The following is a 20,134-nucleotide window of genomic DNA, read 5'->3' on the forward strand; positions in this document are numbered from 1 at the left end:
CTGCTTTCCCTGTTCCTGCAGGGTTTGTCTCATAAGCAAAAGAAAGGGAGGTATGCTGAAGGAGTAAGAAAACTGATTTGGGGCATTGCCTCCAATCTGGCCTGATGCCCAGATGAGCTGAGAATAGCAATTTTGTTGGGTAGCTTCTTGGGAACGACAGCAAAAACAGTGTCTCAGAGCTATGTCCCCTTCTGCCTCTCCCACGTACCATCCTCGTGGGGAAGAGTAAGGAGTCTTAGGAACCACCGAGGAAAGGGCCAAGTGTTCCTTTTCTATCTATAGAAGAAGACGTCTTCTGATGGTTACAGCTGAGTAAAGAAATGCATGGCACAGCCTCATGCAGCCAAGCTTGTGATTATTAGTATCACTGCATCTAGAGGAAGAGGGCCTGCCAACCACTAATATCTGCAGAGGTATTGAAAGTTCAGTTGCCAGTAGACCATTGAGAGATGAAAGGTTTCTTCACTTTCCCCAACCTATGACAAAGAAGAAGCCCTCCTAAAACACCTCTTAGGTTTGCGTGTGATGATCTCGAACGGTTATATTTAACATAAATGGGGAAGGTAAAGCTTTACTCTTACATCTAGAGTTGTGGTGGGGCAGCTGCCCTGGGTTAAACTAGAGGCTGAAAAATACTATAATGGATTGTCAAAATGGAGACTACCTAAGAAAAGAAGGGGAGGGGAAGGCAGAACAAATAAAAAGCAAATGAAGTTAAAGGAAAGACTTACTTTGGCATTTCAGTTTCTTGAATCTTAAAAAAAAAAAAAATTAAGATTTTTTTGTTTTTGTTTTTAGTTAAGTAATCTCCTGTAAGAGGCAGCATAGCAAAGCACAAAAACTGCAGGTTTGACCCGAAGTTCAAAAGAGAACTGCTATTTATCAGTTCTGTGATTTGAGGAAGTCATTAAGCCTCTCCAAACTTTCCATTCTTCATACTAAAAAATGCACTTATTTGCCTGTGGGTTCAATGTTGTTACAAAGCTAAAGCATATGGAATAGTACCTACACATAGTAATTACTCAATAAATGTTCCCTATTATTGGTTTCTTTTTAACCATTGGATGCTTTAGAACTGTGGTGTTGGAGAAGACTCTTGAGAGTCCCTTGGACTTCAAGGAGATCAAACCAGTCAATCCTAAAGGAAATCAATCCTGTATATCCTTTGGAAGGGCTGAAGCTGAAACTGACGCTCCAATACTTTGGCCACCTGATAGGAAGTGTTGACTCATTAGAAAAGACCCTGATGCTGAGAAAAACTGAAGGCAGGAGGAGAACAGGATGACAGAGGATGAGATGGTTGGATGGTATCACTGACTGATTGGCCATGAGTCTGAGCAAGCACCAGCAGATGGTGAAGGACAGGAAAGCCTGGCTTACTTCAGTCCATGGGGAACTGGACACAACTGAGTGACTGAACAGCAACAACAAATTATTGGTTCCTGATACTATTGTTATTATTATTGAAATTTTGTAAGACTGTGAGATAAAATATGTAAAATAAACTACTACTACCATATAACAGGTAATCAAAAATGCCCATCTTCTTTTAACTTTCTAGGCACAGCCTCTTCCACCAGTAATTTTCTCTATGAGAAGCATATGAACATGGTTTGAGTCTCAAATCACTGCATGACAGAAGCATGTCATTGCATAAGTATGAATATAGTACCTATACTATGCACTAATATGTCCCCTTCAGAGTGTGAAGACTACAAAAGAGATTGTTCCCAGTCCTAGAAACTTCTGAGCAGTCCTCTGCTTTGAACAGGACTTCTCCACAAATATCAGTATTCGAAGCCCAGACACTTATTTCCTCTAACTCACCCATTAAGAAGCAAAGGATACTGTGTCATATTACCTGAGTCACCATCCCTGGGTGGGCAGAATGGAGAATTTAGGAAAGGATGGCGTGACTGCTGAGATCTTTGCAGTGGCAAATTCAGTGAAACCAAAGCTCGGTAGAAGCACACCCATGGCTGGTGCAATTGACCAGGAGTTTGGGTATTTGAAATTATTTAAAACCTCTACCAATAAAGAGAAGAGGATTCTTTTGTTTTTGCTTTTGTTTCCTCACTTCCAAAAAAGCCTGTAAATTCCCTTTCAAAAGCAAGCACTTGTTCCTAAGAGATGAGAGGAGCAATGCAAAAATAGCATGAATGCAGATGAAGTTGTTGCTCTGAAAAATTGATAACTAGAGCCAGATGATTGCTGGAAGAATAGAACTCCTTCAGTTTCAGTTTCACTTCAGTCGCTCAGTCGTGTCTGACTCTTTGCGACCCCATGAATCACAGCACACCAGGCCTCCCAGTCTATCACCATCTCCCGGAGTTCACTCAAACTCACGTCCATCGAGTCAGTGATGCCATCCAGCCATCTCATCCTCTGTCGTCCCCTTCTCTTCCTGCCCCCAATCCCTCCCAGCATCAGAGTCTTTTCCAATGAGTCAACTCTTCGCATGAGGTAGCCAAAGTACTGGAGTTTCAGCTTTAGCATCATTCCTTCCAAAGAACACCCAGGGCTGATCTCCTTTAGAATGGACTGGTTGGATCTCCTCGCAGTCCAAGGGACTCTCAAGAGTCTTCTCCAACACCACAGTTTAAAAACATCAATTCTTTGGCGCTCAGCTTTCTTCACAGTCCAACTCTCGCATCCATACATGATCACTGGAAAAACCATAGCCTTGACTAAACAGATCTTTGTTGGTAAAGTAATGTCTCTGCTTTTGAATATGCTGTCTAGGTTGGTCATAATTCTCCTTCCAAGGAGTAAGCGTCTTTTAATTTCATGGCTGCAGTCACCATCTGCAGTGATTTTGGAGCCCCAAAAGATAAAAGTCTGACACTGTTTCCACTGTTTCCCCATCCATTTCCCATGAAGTGATATGATTGCTGGAAGAACAGAATTTCTTAGTTGGTTATTAAAACTTCAATACCTATATACAACATAGCATTACAGATAAGTAGAAACAAAATTAATCCTTGTAGCAAGTTACAATGTGAAACAAAATAACCCATCCTTCCTGCTTGCAACCATTGTGAAAGTCAAAGTGAAGTCGCTCAGTCGTGTCCGACTCTTTGCGACCCCGTGGACGGAGGAGCCTACCAGGTTCCTCCGTCCATGGGATTTTCCAAGCAAGAATACTGGAGTAGGTTGCCATTTCCTTCTCCAGGAGATCTTCCCGACCCAGGGACTGAACCCAGGTCTCCCACATTGTAGGCAGATGCTTTATCATCTGAGCCACCAGGGAAGTCCTTTGGAACCATTAGACCTATGGTTATTTGTGATTATCTCTGCAGCTGCAAATTCCTCTTATCTCTCAAGAGCCTCTAAATTCCATCTAGGGATGTATCTGACCCTCAATTCCATTCCCTTCAAGGCCGTGATTGGTCCACAGGTGAGCATATGACCTAAGTTAGTCTAATCTCAGGATGCTTTCTGGGAATAATGGGATAAGAGTGTGAATCTTTTTTTTTTTCTTTTTTTGGTGGAGGGATGAGGGAGTGCAAACCCAATAGCCTAAGGATGAAAATAGTCCATGTAAGAATACTAAGCCAAGAGAATTACAGAGAAAATAGAGCAAGAATTCCCATGACATTGTTAACATCTGGATCAAATCATAACTGAACTCCATGCACTGCAGACCTTTTCAATTGCATGTCAGTAAATTCTCTGTTTTTGCTTAATCTAGTTAGATCTTTTAGTTTTTTCCAATGTGAAACATCACAGCTGATACAAGACATCAGTTTCACACGAAAACTCTAACATGGTTGAATTTAAACTTTTGATCTAGAATGAATGCAACAAAAATCTATTTCAATTATCCTATCTATTCTTCTTTCAAACTGTAGAGTTATACCAAATATATCAGGAATTTACCATTCCAAATTCATAAATTCATCTTCCAATATTATTTTTCCTTTTTTTCATTAAGCAATCTGCCCTTAACTATTTTTAATTTTGTTCTGCCTTGAGGCACATACCTAGTGATTATTTCATAATATTATTGTATGAAAACACCTCTTACATTTTTACAAATAATAGCTTGAGTGTTTTCTACATGCAAGCATTCTGCTAAAAGCTTCACATGCATTATTTCAATTATAATTCACCACAACTTTGTACTCTATTAATTCTCATGCTGCACATGAGAATGTGAGGTTCAAAGCCGTGAGTAAATTGACCAAAGCCACAGATCTAAGCGGGGACAGGTCTCCAGTCAAACTGGCTCCTGTGTCTATGCTGTCAAACTTTCCATCTTACAGAATCATTGGCCAGTCTAAATAAGAAACATGCACAGTACCTGGAATACAGCATTTAGCATTTGGCAGCTACTACCAATGGGGCTATTGAATATGAATATTCACTGGAAGGACTGATGCTTAAGCTGAAGTTCTGATACTTTGGCCACCTGATTAGAAGAGCCGAGCCTTAGAAAAGCCCCTGATGATGGGAAAGATTGAAGGCAAAAGGACAAGGGGGCAACAGAGGATGAGATGGTTAGATAGCACCACCGACTCAGTAGACATGAATCTGAGCAAACTCCAGGAGATGGTGAAGGACAGAGGAGCCTGATATGCTGTAGTCCATCCAATCACAAAGAGTCAGACATGACTTAGTGACTGAACAAGAACAAATGTGGCTATGCTTTGGGAGATAAAATTTGATTCTAAAATTTCTAGTATATGAATCTCCCCCCAAAGCAAAAAGTTCCTCTTTATTTAACAATACAAAGTCTCTGATGACTCAGGGCTTCCCTGGTGGCACAGTGGTAAAGAATCTGCCTGCTGTGCAGGAGAAACAGGTTCCATCTCTGGGTTGATAAGATGGGAAGATCCTCTGGAGAAGGAAATGGCAACCCACTCCAATATTCTTGCCTGGGAAATTCCATGGACAGAGGAGACTGGTAGGCTACAGTCCATGGGGTCGCTAAGAGTCGGACACAGCTTAGCAATTAAACAACAACAACAATGCTAATGACTCATTTAGCCCTGAAATACCCATCATCTCTTTCAGGTGAGTATCTGGGCATTTGTGCCGGGAAGTCTAGAGACAACTTTGATGCCAGTTGTAGGGAAAAGAGAGGGGACCTCTGGGTGTCAGAACCCACTGGCTGCTCCAACCTATCTGTGATGCTCAAAACCCTTCATGTGTCCTTTCTACAAACACCTAGACGTGTTGTGCTTCATCCCGGCCCACACTGAAAGGCCCGGAGCCACCTTACAATGAACAGTAGACAGAGAAGAATGAGACTGAAAGCTTTAATACAGACAGAGCCTCTGTCCCTTCTTGGCTGCAGCCAGCAGCAGCAGGGTTGGGCCTGAAGTGATGGCGCGGTGCCGGCAAAGCACTTTGGCACATGCCGGGATATGAAAGGCTCTAATGAGACCCATTTCACAATTCACTGGCCACGTGCATTCAGCAGGCAAAGATTTCTTCTGAACGTCCCCACAATATATCCTCCGGCCCAGGTCTGCAACGGGTCCCCCATCACCCACGAAACCAGATCTCTCACTGTTCCCTCACGTCTCTTTCTTTGGCAGTAAAAATCAGCTCAAGGAGAGGCAGCAGCCTTCCTTGAAAGAGGCAGGAGGCACTTGCAAGGCAGAGCTCTCTCTCAGGGTCTATAGGAACCTTCCTGAGACCTGCAATGCATGCTAATCCTTCTCCAGTTAAGAGAGTGGGCTCTGTCATAGGAAAGTCATTGTTCTTTCTAATTGTCAGAGACTGCTGCTCTGCACTTGCCTGCAGCGATCCGATTAACATATCACCACAACACCAACCCTTATAATATGTTTTGTGTCCTACCAACAAGGGAAAGCCCCAACCCTGCTTCCAGTCACAGCTTCCATCTAATTAGGTCTTTAATAGGTAAACACAAGAGGGAATACAGAAAGCCAGAGAGGAAGCTCTATGTCTGACTCACTCTCTGCCTAAAAGTGACTCCTGGACTTGGAATATTTTTGTGGCTAATAAGGAAAGAGTTGAGAAGGTGAGAAAAGAAAGAAAAGACAGACAAAAGGGAAATAAGGATGGAAAGATAAGGGCTAAGCATTCAGGGAGGTAGGGAAGGAGAGGGGGAGCATGAGAAGGAGAAGGAAACCCTGTTTGCTGCTTTGGGGAACTGAAAAACATGTAACTTCTGCTGGAAACGATTGCCATGGCAACGTTCAAACAATACAGAAAAAGCCTTCCTAGTTCCATTCTTGCCTTCCTGAACAGCACTGTGTAGACCTTAACTCTTTTAGGATGGCTCCTGACTTTCTGCCTTTTCAGTTAGAAGAAATCACAGTCCCCCAGTCACTCCCCATAATGCATTTGAATTCATTCACCACACCCAGGCTCTGATCCCTGTCCAGGGACCTGCTTCTCTCTAGAGATCCACTAACTATACTCAGACTTCTCTCCGCTCAGGTTACAACAGCCAGGCTCAGAACAGAGCGATCTCTCTCTCTCTGTGTACCTCCCTCCTTTCCTCCCTCCCTCCCCTTCTCTCCCTCCTTCCCCTAAGGTTGTATAAATCAGCACATTCTGAGATCAGCTCACATTCAATCTTAAACTATCCTAGAGAAGCACAATTGTTACATTTTCAAATGCCATGCACCTTAAAAAATGAAACTTTTAGTTACTGAACTTTCCAACATCATCATCAAGTCAATGGTTAAAGAAAACCAAGCTATTGTCTTGAGAATGAGTTCCTTAATACTATGATTCCTAGGCTCAAAAAAAAAAAAAAAAACTATATGGACCATAGGATATTTATTAAAACATTGCAAATAAATCAAATAATTTGTTCTAGACAGGACCACATCTACAATTACAGATGATTTTAATAATTAGAGGGCAGTAGCAATCATCCTTAGAGAAAAAAAATAAGTACTCTTTTTTAATCTATGAAACTTAACCACCATCCCTGATACCTATCTTATCAACAAATTATACATATATTTGTTGGCTAGATTCTCTTATATTCCCTCCACTGACTTGGTGAAAATTGATGGAATAAAACACATAGACCCTTCCCAAGCAAACAGGGTTGTCTTAGAGGTTTGCACTTTGGCAGAAGCAAGTATGCATTTGCTATTATTTAGTGGAGCCAATGCTGCACTTGCTCTCTCATTTTCTATGGCTATTATAAGTGAGTACTATTAGTATTATGAGAGATAATAATAGCAGCCCCTAAACAGGGAAGAAAACATCTAAAACTAGAAGAAAAACATGGAAAATATACTGAAAGAAAAGCATATGTTCCAATTCAACATATTCAAGACATTTGTATTCAAAGATTGAAGAACAAAATTAAACCGTAATTAAATGGGTCTTACCATTTAGCATTTTCACTTAACTTCAGTGTCTTCTGCTGTTTCTTATGAAAGAAAGGAGGAAGACTCCTTCTAAAGCATGAAACCAGAGCATCTCCTGTGAATATATATCTGGCTCCATAAAACCAGGTATTTGCATGTGAGCTGCAAAAAGTGACTGCAGCTCACCAAAGTTTTAATCCAGACACTTTTAGTAAGGAGAATATCTTTTTTTATTCTCCCATTGCATAAGCCCTTATTTGGGCATGACCCAAAATTAAAAGTCATGGTTCTTTCCAATAGTCATTGCTAACTAAGAAGGTCCCCTTCATACAACTGTGCAGCTCCTGTGATGCCCAGCTCCAAGTCAGGCCTTCACTTTTAGGAACAATATTCTTTGCAAACAATGCCATTAAGGAGCATGCATTGCCAAACTTGCACTAAGCCTATTAGCAGCTCTAAATTAGAGCATAAGATTAGCACCAAAATATATTTCCAGAACTATTTTAAAGACTGGAAGCCTCAAAGACAACTCTTATCAATATTTCAAAAAGCCAATTAGAAATCATGCATGTATTCCTATAATGGCATACAGTCTTTTGCAAAACATCTTTTGGCTCAGTTTATATCAACTCAAGGTCACAATATTCAATCAGCACATTACAAGAATGGTGATGGGCATGCATATGTCTGTAATTAGGAAAGTGGAGGAACAAGTTGCAATGCATTTATTGGGAAAAGTTAAGTTTTGAAATATGGATCCCTAGAGGAAAAAGAATAAAAAGTTGATCTTAGTGGGGAAAATATTGGGAAAATAATGGCCTGCACCATAGACTGAATTCGAGGAAGCTCTTCACCCAAAGGATGTGTTAGATCAGTCCACTCCTTCGATGGCTCTACCAAAATACATTTGAATACTCCTGTGCACTAAATTAACTAGATGTGGGAGAGGATAAGCAGGTAAGATGAGGTTCTTTTCCTAAAAGAAGTCACAATCTAGCAGGTTTCAGCCAAGTAGACATTGATATAAGAGTAATCAGAGCTACCACAGCTCTATGAACAAAATGCTGGTGTAACAGAGACAAGAGGGTCTAGGAGAGCTGGGAAAGATTTTCCCAGAGGAAGTAACTGACACTGAAATTTGACCTGTGAAGAGTAGATCCCAGGCAAACGGAGTAGCTTTCACAAAGTTGGAGCCAAAAACTCGCCTGGGATATCTCCAGAGAAATAAAACATTCAGTATGGCAGGGAGACCAGGTCGTATGGTGGTAAAGAATCCACCTGCAAATGCAGGAGACACAAGGTGCAGGTTTGATCCCTGGGTCAGGAAGATTCCCTGGAGTAGGAAATGGCAACCCACTCCAATATTCTTGCCTGGATAATTCCATGGAGAGGAGCCTAGCAGGCTACAGTCCATGGGGTCATAAAGAGTCGGACATGACTGGGCATACATGCATGCACCTCTGGAATGGCAGACAGACGAGAGGAATAAACAGGCTGGTCAGAGTGTGTATCATTAGGAGAAGAATCTGAATCTTATTCTATATTCACAGAATATAGAGGAAGGAATGCTCAGCTTTATTTCTTAGTAAGGTCCCTCTGAAGGAAATATGAATGATGGACCATATTGAAGAAGAGTTAGCATCAGAAAGATTAGTTAAGAAGGTATCTAGGAAAGAAACAATAAACACTGGACTGAGGGATAGAAAAGCTAAGTTTGAGACAGTGAGTAAATGGATGAATAATTTGATTAGTGGTTAAAGAGATATTGATATGAAACTGAAAATATATAGGCTTCTGGAGATAAAGCAGATTTATGTATACAAGATGGCGGAGGAATAGGACGGGGAGACCACTTTCTCCCCCACAAATTCATCAAAAGAACATTTAAACGCCGAGTAAATTCCATAAAATAACTTCTGAATGCCTGCAGACAACATCAGGCACCCAGAAAAGCAGCCCATTGTCTTCGAAAGGAGGTAGGAAAAAATACAAAAGACAAAAAAAGAGACAAAAAAGGGAGTCCCGGGAAGGAAGTCTTAAAAAGAGAAAAGTTTACAAACACCAGGAAACACCCTCATTGCTGAATCTGTGCTGAGCCTTGGAAGCACAGAGGGCAACATAATAGGGAGGAAAAATAAATAAACAATTAAAACCCACAGATTAGGAGCCCAGCGGTAACTCCCCAAGCGGAGAAGCAGTGCAGACGCCTGCACCCGCCACTAGCAAGCGGGGGCTGGGCAGGGAGGCGCGGGCTGCATGGCTTAGAGTATGGAGATAAAGTAATCAAGTACAGTTAAGTGTATTAGGTTTGTGAGGCCTACAGAAGACCAGGTAAGAAAGTGAGATCTTGCTGGCCCTGGAGATTTAGGACTTATCAGATTATGCAAGGTGGTTGAGGCCAAAGATTTGAGTATCATCTCTCCAAACAAGACCAGCAAACATCTCAGAGATGCAAAGAGACTGGGAATAGAACTGATTCATAGAAGAGTCTTTCCACGTTTCAGGAGACAGCAGGAGGACAGGAGGAGGATAAAGTGAAATGAATAAAGGAGGTGATAGAAAATGGCAGATCAACCCCACAGGAAGAGTTTCAGAAAGCCAGTGGCACCAATGGTACTAAGTGCTACAGAGCTCAAACATCACAAGGACTGAGATCAGGTGATGGGGAGGTGGGCTTGCCCACAAACAGGAGTCCACCAGATTTGTAGGATGCCATTAACAAAACTCTGAACTTATTATTAGAATTGACCTTATTTTCCATACGATCATGAATTTCCAGATGATCTCACAGCATTTTGCAACAAAGTCTGATCAGTAGTTGTGTTGAGTGAGTTAGGACAATTTTTCTCCAAGTCTTTCTTAAAAGTTATCTCTTTCTCAGGTAGGGACACACTTGGATATTAAGAACAGACTGACCAAAAGATAGATGCAAGGTATTCATAATCTAACATCTGATTGCAACCTTTGTTTCAGCAAACAGGAAAACTACAGATATCTGAGTCCCAATTAAGATATTCAGTTTGAGTATCAGGATAGAGGACAGTGAGCTGCCATGCTTATTTGTTACCAGGGCAACATGTTTGCTTTTACTGATTCTGATCCTGTTTCTAAAGTCCTGAAAGATGGAGCTCCTACCTCCAGCTTTATCACTTAGTTGTTGGATAACCTTAGACCAATTACTTATCTTCTTTATGTTTCAGTTCCCTAAGTGAGAACTTTGGAGAAAAATATGTTATATTATCACCATAGTGCCTAGTACATATCAAATGCTCAATAAATGGTAGTTACTATCATAATTATAAAATTATACCCATAACCTCATGAGTATTGAAAGCACCCACAAGCATAAAAAGCTGTCATCGGCTTATGCCTAAGTTGAAATAAGTTTGTTAATCTTACATAAGTTGTTCATTATTTTTAAACTTCACTATGAATCTGACATTGGAAAACATTGTCAAAAATAACATTATCCACTTTGAGAGCAAAGTTGCAAAAGATCCTTATTTACATACTCAGTAAATGTAAAGCGAAACACTCACAGACTTTCAGTTAAATGTTCCCTTTTCTGTGGAAAATAAGCAAAGAATTCAACGAGAAGAAAGAAAGTGCACTAGCATTTACTGTGTACTCATCATGTGCCAAACATTTAGACATCTTAATTAGTGCTCCCAAAATAAATGCCAGAAAAATGATCTCCATTTTTATGGTTGAACAAAACTGAGACATAGCAAGGTTAACTTTCCTACTTAGGATCCTCCAGCTAACAAGGAGTGAAAACTATTTAAGATCCAGTGTTTGCCTACTCCAAGTTTATTCTATTTCCCCTTCACACGCTCCAGATGCTTTCTTTACCTTTTTACTCTACATATCTGTCATTGTGGCACAAATTCTGCCTTTCTCACAGAATACAATGCTGTTCTCCACGTTTTGACAAGCTGGGATCAGAGATTTTATATGTTTTCAACTCCTAGGAGTCTTGAATTTCTTGGTAGTCAGTTATGAATTCAAAATCCTAAAGTCTTAGTGTTTGAGAGATTCTTAGTTTTTAACCATTACTTAACAGGAAAGAATATAAGGCCAACCTAAGAGAGATGAGGTGATTTTATCAACCGTTAACAGTCCATTATTGACAGCACTAAGATTAAGAAAAGTACACTCTATCACAGAGCTTTCAGATCTCAGCTTTTCCAACAGAAAGAAGCCACTCAAAGGGCGCTTAAAATCTCTCTGTGTGTGTGCAGGTATCACAAGACACATAGACAGAGCCATTACGCTCACTGGTATTTTCATTAAGCTTCCACAGATTCCTAAAGACCAGGCTTCTTATGTGTATACACCTGCATTTGAGTTCTTTGGAGGTGATTCTCTTAATTAAGTTCAATTAGACATTCAAGGAATATCTACTGCAGGCACGCCAGTTGTCAGGCACTCTTCTGAGGTGCTAAGGACACACCAAAGAACAGGTAAAATCCTTACCCTCAGAGAGCGTTACAAGCAAACTGTTTCTGCCACAAGACCTGCCCAATCAAGTTTCAACTGCCAAATTTACATTTCTCCAGAGAAATCATTTTGAAGAAACATGCAATAGACTCTTGATCCCTTGGAAGCATCTTCTAACACACTGTTTATAAGCTATTATTTTGTATGCCTATATTATAAAATACTTGTCAATCTAAAGTTTACAAGGACAGACAGTACATTTTCCACAATTCATAAAGTATGCTGTAATCTTTCTTAAAGAAACAGCATTCACTAAAGCATTTCCAAATATGTTTTGAAAGTCTAGGACCTTACCAAAAACAGTTAAATCTATTTGTGTTACTCTAACCTTGTCTATAAATTTTTCATTTTTTAATCTATATCAACAAGAATTTATATGAACAGCTTCCCTCAAACAAGATCCTATCTGTTTTTTGCAAACTGTGTGCTACCTAAAGTAAAATCAGTGATGCTCAATTTAAATGTGCATTTTTTGAACACGCTGTGCATGGCATATGACAGCCTGATTCCATCTTCATATCAGTCAGCCACAAGAGGTTGTTGTTTTTACCTCTCTTTTACAGACAAGCAAACAGGCTCAGAGAGGTTAATGGCTCACATAACACATGGGACCCAGTGGAAACCTGAGTATTCAAATCAAGATGCTGGAGTTTGAGTTTACTCAATTTCTCAGTCACCTTTAAGAAGCACACCAAAAAGTAAAATTAGCAAAATGGTAAGAACGTTCACAAATGATTTCCAGCTCTTTTTAAGATCAGTGAAAATAGTTAACTTGGGGATGCTTTTCCAAAGCTAACATAGAATTCAAATTGCTTTCCTAATTGAAAAGAAGCAGTGCAAACATCCAACGGGCAGCTCCTCAGCCTGACTGTTTTATCCGCAGATGAGACATCAAGAATACTAATAATTAAAACAGTAGGATTCTTTTTCCCTCAGAGGGAGAACAGGTTTCCAGAAGCATATTGAGGAAATGGACAGAACTTTTGGCTGCTGATGTAGAGAATGAAATTATAAACTGTGACCCTGACTGACAGTCTCAGAAAACTACTGGCGAGTTGGTGTTGGAAGATTTGCATGTGCAAACAATAAGACACATATGTCCACATGAAATCTTGATCCCATAGAGTCTAGTGAGTCTTTATCCTTTCACAAAATGAAGATATATAACTAACATAGGGGATTCATTACAACTAGGAAGACCGTGAATCCAAATTGTGGATTTGGGTATCTTAATATTAGTAATGTAATTTTAAACCATCTAAATTAATCATATGATTGCCAAGAAATCTGCCTTTACTTTGTGCATTCCATATCCAGGTAATGTAATATGTAGCCAAAATTATACCATTAATATATAACTATCTTCTGCAACTTTTAGACCAAAAGAACATAGAACACAAGAATAGCAATATTTTCCCCTAAAATCTCATTTAAGTATTACTTTGGCTGAGACTTATTTTTCTAAGAAAATCTTGATTTTCAATTTCCAGCTTGAAGCAATATTTCATATCTAAAATGATATATCACAAAAACTCTCTCCTCATAAGACCTCAAAAGAAGAATCTGGCAACTACTGTAGGGTAAGTTGCACATTTGCTGGTTCTTAAGTGTAGCCATCAGAACTTGTAAAGTGCTTGGCCAGCCTGTATTCATTCCTGGGAAGTTAATCCAAATTAATCCAAGAACGACCATAACAAACAGCTCTCCTTAGAGAGCCTATTAGGCTGGGGCTTTGCATACCATTACTTTAAATTCACACGACCATTCTAATTTGTTGAAGTCCAATTTGTTAATATTATTCCCATCCCACAGTTGAGAACACTGAAGGCCAGGGAAATTAAAGGTATTGCCTGAAGCTCATAGCTGTTAGAGGAGGAAGGCATTTGAGAAGGTAACTTGAAGCCCTGCAAAACTTGGCAGCTTTGGGGCCTGTGGTCTTCAACAAATTCCAGTATACAATTACCCTGCTCACAAATGTCACTCAGAGGGTACCAACTTCAGTCCTGAAAGAAGCTCATGAACTAAGTTTCCAGATCTACAGTTGGCCACAGTTCTTTCATCAGTCCACGAGCAAGTTGCCTAAAATACAGAGCCAACTCTGATTGCCAAACCAAAGGAACTAAACCCCAGTCTGGGCAATGCATGTCCTGAAATGTTGTACTGGTGACGTGATTCACCAGCCTGAAAAAGGATGACATCCTTAGATGTTCCATCATCTCCAGATTTGAAGAACAGCTTCAAGCGGAGGTGGGTGGGAGGACACATTCCAGCCCACGATGTTAAACACATTCATATTTTCTCTCTCTATCCCCCGTCCCCTTCCCCCTCTTTCTCAGTAAAGTTTGCATGTGGGTGTAAATGTGGAGAGGGGGTGAAAATGTGAAGGGGAGGGATGCACGTTGAATCAGAGGAGCAATGAAGAAATTTTGAAGTCAATAAAGAAGGAGAGAAAAAAAGAAAGAAGGCAGGGAGGGAGGAAAGAAAGAAAGATAAAATGACAGACAGAAAGGAAGAAAGAAAGAAAGGAAGATAGAAAAATCCCCTTTCCTGATTGGCTGATTGCATGGCTGGGTTTCCCATGTGAATCCCAGAGCTGAGCTACGCAGCAAAAATCCTCAGAGTACACTTTTTGCTTGTCCTTTTTTCTTTTTTATCAGTGGTGCTAAGTTGCAACTGAGTAGGAACTTGACAAAACTGGTGTCAATCTATGACCACCACTGATGACTTAACAGTGGTCACATAAAAACAAAATAAACATGCAAAAAATATCTGCAAAGAATAAGATATGCAGAAGCCTACAGGGATCTCAGGGGGGTGGGGGGACAAACACAGTCCTGTAAGATTATTTTCATGGGTCAGTAAATGTAGTGCCTGAGCTGTGTCCCAATTGGAAACATGTGCCCAGAAAAATAAATTAGAGAAGTGCTCAGCTGTAGGCTAGTTTAGTTAGGGGTAATGAAAAGGATAAGAATAGATGATGTGAGTGAAAGAACAGACTCAGAGGCTTTTAGCAGGGAGTTTCTGGTTTCCATTATCATTCTCTAATATAAATCTAACTCCACAGTTGTTTAATGACTCTCCAGGGACCACCACTCACTGGAATAAATGTGCCCAACACCAAAAAGGACCCAGAAGACTGCTGCCTTTTATCTCCTTTAGGATATGCCAGCAACGTGGATTATTTTTTTTTTATCTTTTAAATAGTATTAAGGGGAGGGTTATCTGAGTTCTTCTATTAACTAAAAAAAAAAAGAAAAAGACTTAAGAAAAGATATGAACACTAGAGATGGACTACCTTTGAGGTCTGGAATGTCAGGAGTTTACTGCAAGCTCTCAGGATAAGTACCTTCCTTGACCCTTCTAGATAAACATGGTAGCTTTGGGGAGAGAAGTCATTCCTTCCAAGTATGACTGGTTCCTGTCCAGTTTGGATCCTAAACTGACTTTCATCAGCTCTTGTGGGAGTCACCTTTCCTATGATCTGGCCATTCACCAAAGAGTTATGGCTTTTCCAGGCCTCAGTTTCCTTTTTTATTGGCATGAAATCTCTGAGGAGTCTTCTGGTTCTAAAGTTATGTGAGTCTATGATTCCAATAGAAGGCCCTGGAGAGAAATACCAGAAGACTGACAGGCAGAGTTCTGTTATAAAATAAAACTAAAGAAAAGCCAGCTCTCTGACCCTGGCAGCGATGGGGGACGGAAGAGACGAAAAGGGAGATCTTTCAGACCCTCAGGCTCTCTAAGCATTTTCAACCTTTTTAAAAAATTTCCTTCAGTGGCCTCTTTCCCCCAAGACAAACCTGGCAGAGGAGAAGCAGTGATGCTCAACCCTCAGACCTTTATCTAAGTTGCCACAGGACACTAGATTTCTGCCTCTTTCTTAAAAAGAGCCCTTACCTGATCATGTTGGGAAGGTTTCTGGCAAAACTGAAGGCAACTAACTGTCCCCAGGCACCTTCATGGACAGCCTCTCTGTTACTCACAGAAGTGGTTAGAAGGGGGTGGGGTTGAAGGGGGTGATCCTCTCATTCCTAGCACTGGGGAGCATCTAGGTACCTTCCAGCTTGTGTGTGCAAGAGAGATGTGCAGCCAGCCGCTGCTCTCCATCACTTCCTCCCCCATCCTACCCCCCCTCCCTCCACCCACACACCGACCACCGGACAGAAGCCATCCTTCATCTGCTGGGTTTATTATCATATTTTTGTGTTAATACATTCTGTTGATCTGCGATGTCAGGTTGGATAATGAAATTTAAATTGGGTCCCTTCGATTTCCAATGGCTAAACATCTGTGAATCTAACTCTGGAGCTGCCAGGCAACTTAAACGCATTCTTGAGTGTCAATCACACAGCACAAGGCACCCCACACTGCAGCGGCTTTCCTGGGGAAATTTTTTTTTTTTTTTCCTGATGAACATTTGCAAAGGCGTTTGCCTGGGTTGCAGACAACCTGCATCATTGTAGCAAACCAGCTTATCAGTGATCGCAGCCCAGCAGCCCAATGGAGCAATTGTGTGGGCCACCTTCTCCCTATTTTCTGGCCTCCCACAGCCAGGTCTTTAGAAATCACACTCAGGGGGTGAAGGGATAAAGGAATCAGGGATGCTAAATTAATGGCCATTTTCTTCACCAATACATAAGAAAAAAAAGGTTCACTCACTGTATTTCAGACTGATCACAGCAACATCCAGATGGATATCCAGGTGGTTAAGAACAAGCGGAAAAACGCATGATCTTGACACCAAAAAGAAAAAAAAAAGGCGGGGGTGGGGGGAGAAACGAGGTTGATGAATAAAAATCCAACTGCAATTATCCGTCAATTTTAGTCAACATAGGCACAAATCCAACTGTCCTCTGCTGGCTTCTCTCCCCCAATCAATGCCTCATTCTGCCGCGGTCAACTTTTCTTCTCCGAAATTTCTTTGCAGATGTATTATTAATTCCCTCTCCTCTTGTGGGAAATTCAAAAAGAAAACACCACCATATCAAGTCTTTACTTTCCTAAAAAAGCCCCAAACTTTTCATTCCAAAAATATCTCCTTGGCTTACTTTCTCCTTTATAGAAAAAAAAAAAAAAAAGCACATACTTTTGTTTGTGAATCCACGGTTCTCCATTTCCAATCATCCTTTTGGGGAGGGGGGATCGCTGTTTTTATGGTTAATTATTTATGTCAGAATACATCAACCCCCGCGGGTCTGACACTGGTTTATTTCATTTTTCAATGCTCCCTGTGTGCACATATACACATGTGTGTTAAGATCCAGGTCTCACAAGAAAAAGCTTCATTCTTCCTTCTCTCTTGCACAATCAGTTTATCCACTGCGTTCGGTTCCAAGAGATAGCTGCGTCCCGCATCCTTCATTTTTGCAACGCACCCAACCGCCACCGCCACCAAAAAAAAAAAGTCTCGTTTTACATCGCCGATTCCTCTCCCCAACCCCCACCTCGAAGAAGAATTTGGGGCTCAACTCCCCCCACTCGCCACCCTTCCGGCCGGCCCCTTCTCCAAAGATCTGATTAGATTTCTCATCACAACCCAGTGCGCAATTGGATTTTTGATTTCAGCCACCCGGCCAGCCACCTTCCCCTCTCCCTCCAAACTCTCTGTTATATCCTGTCTCCTTCCCTCCACCGCCTCTGCAATTTCATAATCTCACGTTAAATGGAGTGCGGGGGGCGGGGGCGGGGGTAGGGGCGGAGGTAGTGGAGGAAAATTTCAAGGCTCCGTCAGCTGTCAAGAAGAAACCCATTCCTTCCCCCAGCTACTTCGTTTTCTTCTTCTTTTTTTAAAAGCTCAGGGTGGCTTGCGCTTCCTCTGTCCCCGCCCCCACCCCCGGCACCCGGTCCAGATTCTCCAGGTGTAGCAGAACTCCACGGTCAGGGCTGGGATCACGGGGGAGACGCGTGACGCTGTCCCTCGCCGGTGGCCCCTGCCAGCCACCGGGTCCCCTTCTCATCCATCAGCGGGCTGCGAATCCAGGGGCGCCGCGACGAAAGAAGTTCAAATTGGGCTTTTATTTCAAATAAGGAGGGCGAAGCGAGGGGCTCCACGGGGGTGTGAGGCAAGTGAAAAAAATAATAAGGAAAGAGGATAGAAAATGGAACGAAGGCGGTTAAAAAAAAAAAAAAATCCTTAGTCGCTGGCTCCTCTCATCCTTCTCGAATGAAACTGCAGCTCTGATCTCATTTCCAGCTGCGTCGGGTACATTTTGGAGCCACAAGTTGGTCCCTCTTCTCGCAGACCTTCCCGACGCCGGCTAGTCCTCCGCCAAGAGATGCGTTACCGGGAGCGCAGCTGCTCCGCGCGGTCCTTAGCGCCATCGCCCCGGCTCGCGGCTCCCAGCGCGGCATAAACCCCAGTCCCCTTCCATCCACTTCGGCTGGAACTCTCTGCCTCCCCCGCCCGATCCTCTCTCCCCTCTTTTCCCTCCGATATTAAATGCGCTCCCAGGGCGGGCGGCAGCTCCTTTCTCTAAGCCAATGCCACGTCCCGAAGGTTTGCGTCCCCGCTCCCCAAATCTCCTTTCGGACTGCGGTCCCCTTCCCTCTGCCCCTCTTTCTTTCCCTTTTTCCTTTCCCTTTCTCTGCTTGTGATCAGTAAAATACAATTACCCAATTACCTCCCATCATCTTAGCACTGATTGGTCAATTGCATTAACACTTGAAGTCGGGGACGAGGGGATTGGAGCCTCTGCGGTGTGGCACCGCTGCCACCTGGAGGGCAGAGCCGGAACAGCCGTGTTTCAGAGCCACCCCCGCGCTTGGAGGTTAGTAATAAGCAGAGAAACTCAGGGGTGGTGGTGTGGGAGAAATTATCTTTTTTTTTTTTTTCCTCTCAAAGCCTGGCTGTTTTCATCCTGAAAGCCAGGAGTTGGAGCTACAGAGGGGAAGACATAAAAATCAAATCACCATTAGCATCCTGAAATATCAATTACACAATGCTATTGCTTTCATTGAAAGCTGAACACGAGCTTCTTCCCTCCCTAGGTAAGGAGGCTGCTCACAAGGTAAGGATTAACACAGTACTGTTACCTAGGATGTACTAGTCGGAATCTAGGAGGAGCTGAAAAGCGGCCAGGGAGGGAGCGTGTGGTCCTGCAGGATAAAACACCAAGAGGAAACACGGTAAAGGCGAGACAGGAGCCTTCAGCCTATGCAGTGTTGCAGTAAATTGGCCTCTTCAGTTTGCACAAGACATCCAGGACAGTTTGACAACTCAATTCCAACATCCCTCTCTCCTGGTTATGGGCTTTTCCATCAACTTATTTTAGGGGCAGGGGCAGGTGGCATATTTCAACTTCACTGCATCTTAGAAAGATGGAAGGGCCCACATAATAATATGATTAATAACATATTTATGTGGATTTCTTTCTCCACTATACAATTGTCAGAGGCTTTTTCTGTAAGCTATAGTTATATTTTATGCCATTCACATATGTTGAAATAGATAAAATGAATGATAATTCAGACAATAAAGCATTATATTCATTGGGAGAGGAAGGGAAATAACTATTTCTTTGTTTCAGGTTGCATCATCAATGATTTCTGTTCTGGTTTACTTTTGAAAAGTCAGAATATGTACTTGGCTTGAAAACAGTTTTAACAGGCAGTAGACCACTGACTTAGCAGCAGCCGCAGCAGCAGACCACTCTATTCCCATGGACCGAGGAGCCTGGTGGGCTGCAGTCCACGGGGTCACTAAGAGTCGACGTGACTGAGCGACTTCACTTTCACTTTTCACTTCCATCCATCTGAGAAGGAAATGGCAAACCACTCCAGTGTTCTTGCCTGGAGAATCCCAGGGATGGGGGAGCCTGGTGGGCTGCCCTCTATGGGGTCGCACAGAGTCGGACACGACTGAAGCGACTTAACAGCAGCAGCAGCAGACCATTCTATTAAAGCACATTATATACTTAACATTTGAGTCTTTATGTTACAAATCATAATGAGTAGGGACATTCAACAGAAAGGGAGAAAAATTTTACTAAGGAAACATTAAAGGCATATCGAAATTCACACCAAATGTTACACATTTTTTCCTATTCCCTTTATAGTACATGGGTATTTCCTCCTTTGAGGTCTTCCCAAGTGGCTCAGTGGTTAAGACTTCACCTGCCAATGTAAGAGACACAGGTTCCATCCCTAGGTCGGAAGATCCTCTGGAGGAGGAAATAACAACCCATTCCAGTATTCTTGTCTGTAAAATCCCATGGACAGAGGAGCCAGGAGAGCTACAGTCCATGGGGTCGCAAAATAATCAGACACGACTTAGTGACTAAACAATATTTCCTCATTTAGAGTTAAAAAAGAACTACATCTGTATATTTCTT

General features: G+C 42.0%; 1 protein-coding gene across 10 annotated transcripts in view; it reads right to left on the bottom strand.

Annotated features, from left to right (window-relative positions):
• LRRC4C (leucine rich repeat containing 4C) overlaps positions 1 to 20,134 on the bottom strand; it is a 1,485,185-nt gene that overhangs the window by 175,066 nt on the left and 1,289,985 nt on the right. For 3 of the 10 annotated variants that reach the window (XM_086338677.1, XM_086338676.1, XM_086338681.1), the window contains exon 1: positions 16,464 to 19,571. The exons of 5 other annotated variants lie outside the window; for them this stretch is intronic. The gene's annotated coding sequence lies outside the window, so the exon portion shown is untranslated. Of the gene's footprint in view, positions 1 to 16,463; positions 19,572 to 20,134 lie in introns of those variants that run through there. 2 more of the 10 variants (XM_086338684.1, XM_086338682.1) reach the window with 1 other exon arrangement.

Source organism: Bos grunniens, chromosome 15, assembly GCF_055505025.1.
Source record: "Bos grunniens cultivar Pamir isolate PY7600 chromosome 15, Bosgru_T2T1.0, whole genome shotgun sequence".
In the NCBI taxonomy this organism is placed as follows: Eukaryota; Metazoa; Chordata; class Mammalia; order Artiodactyla; family Bovidae; genus Bos; species Bos grunniens.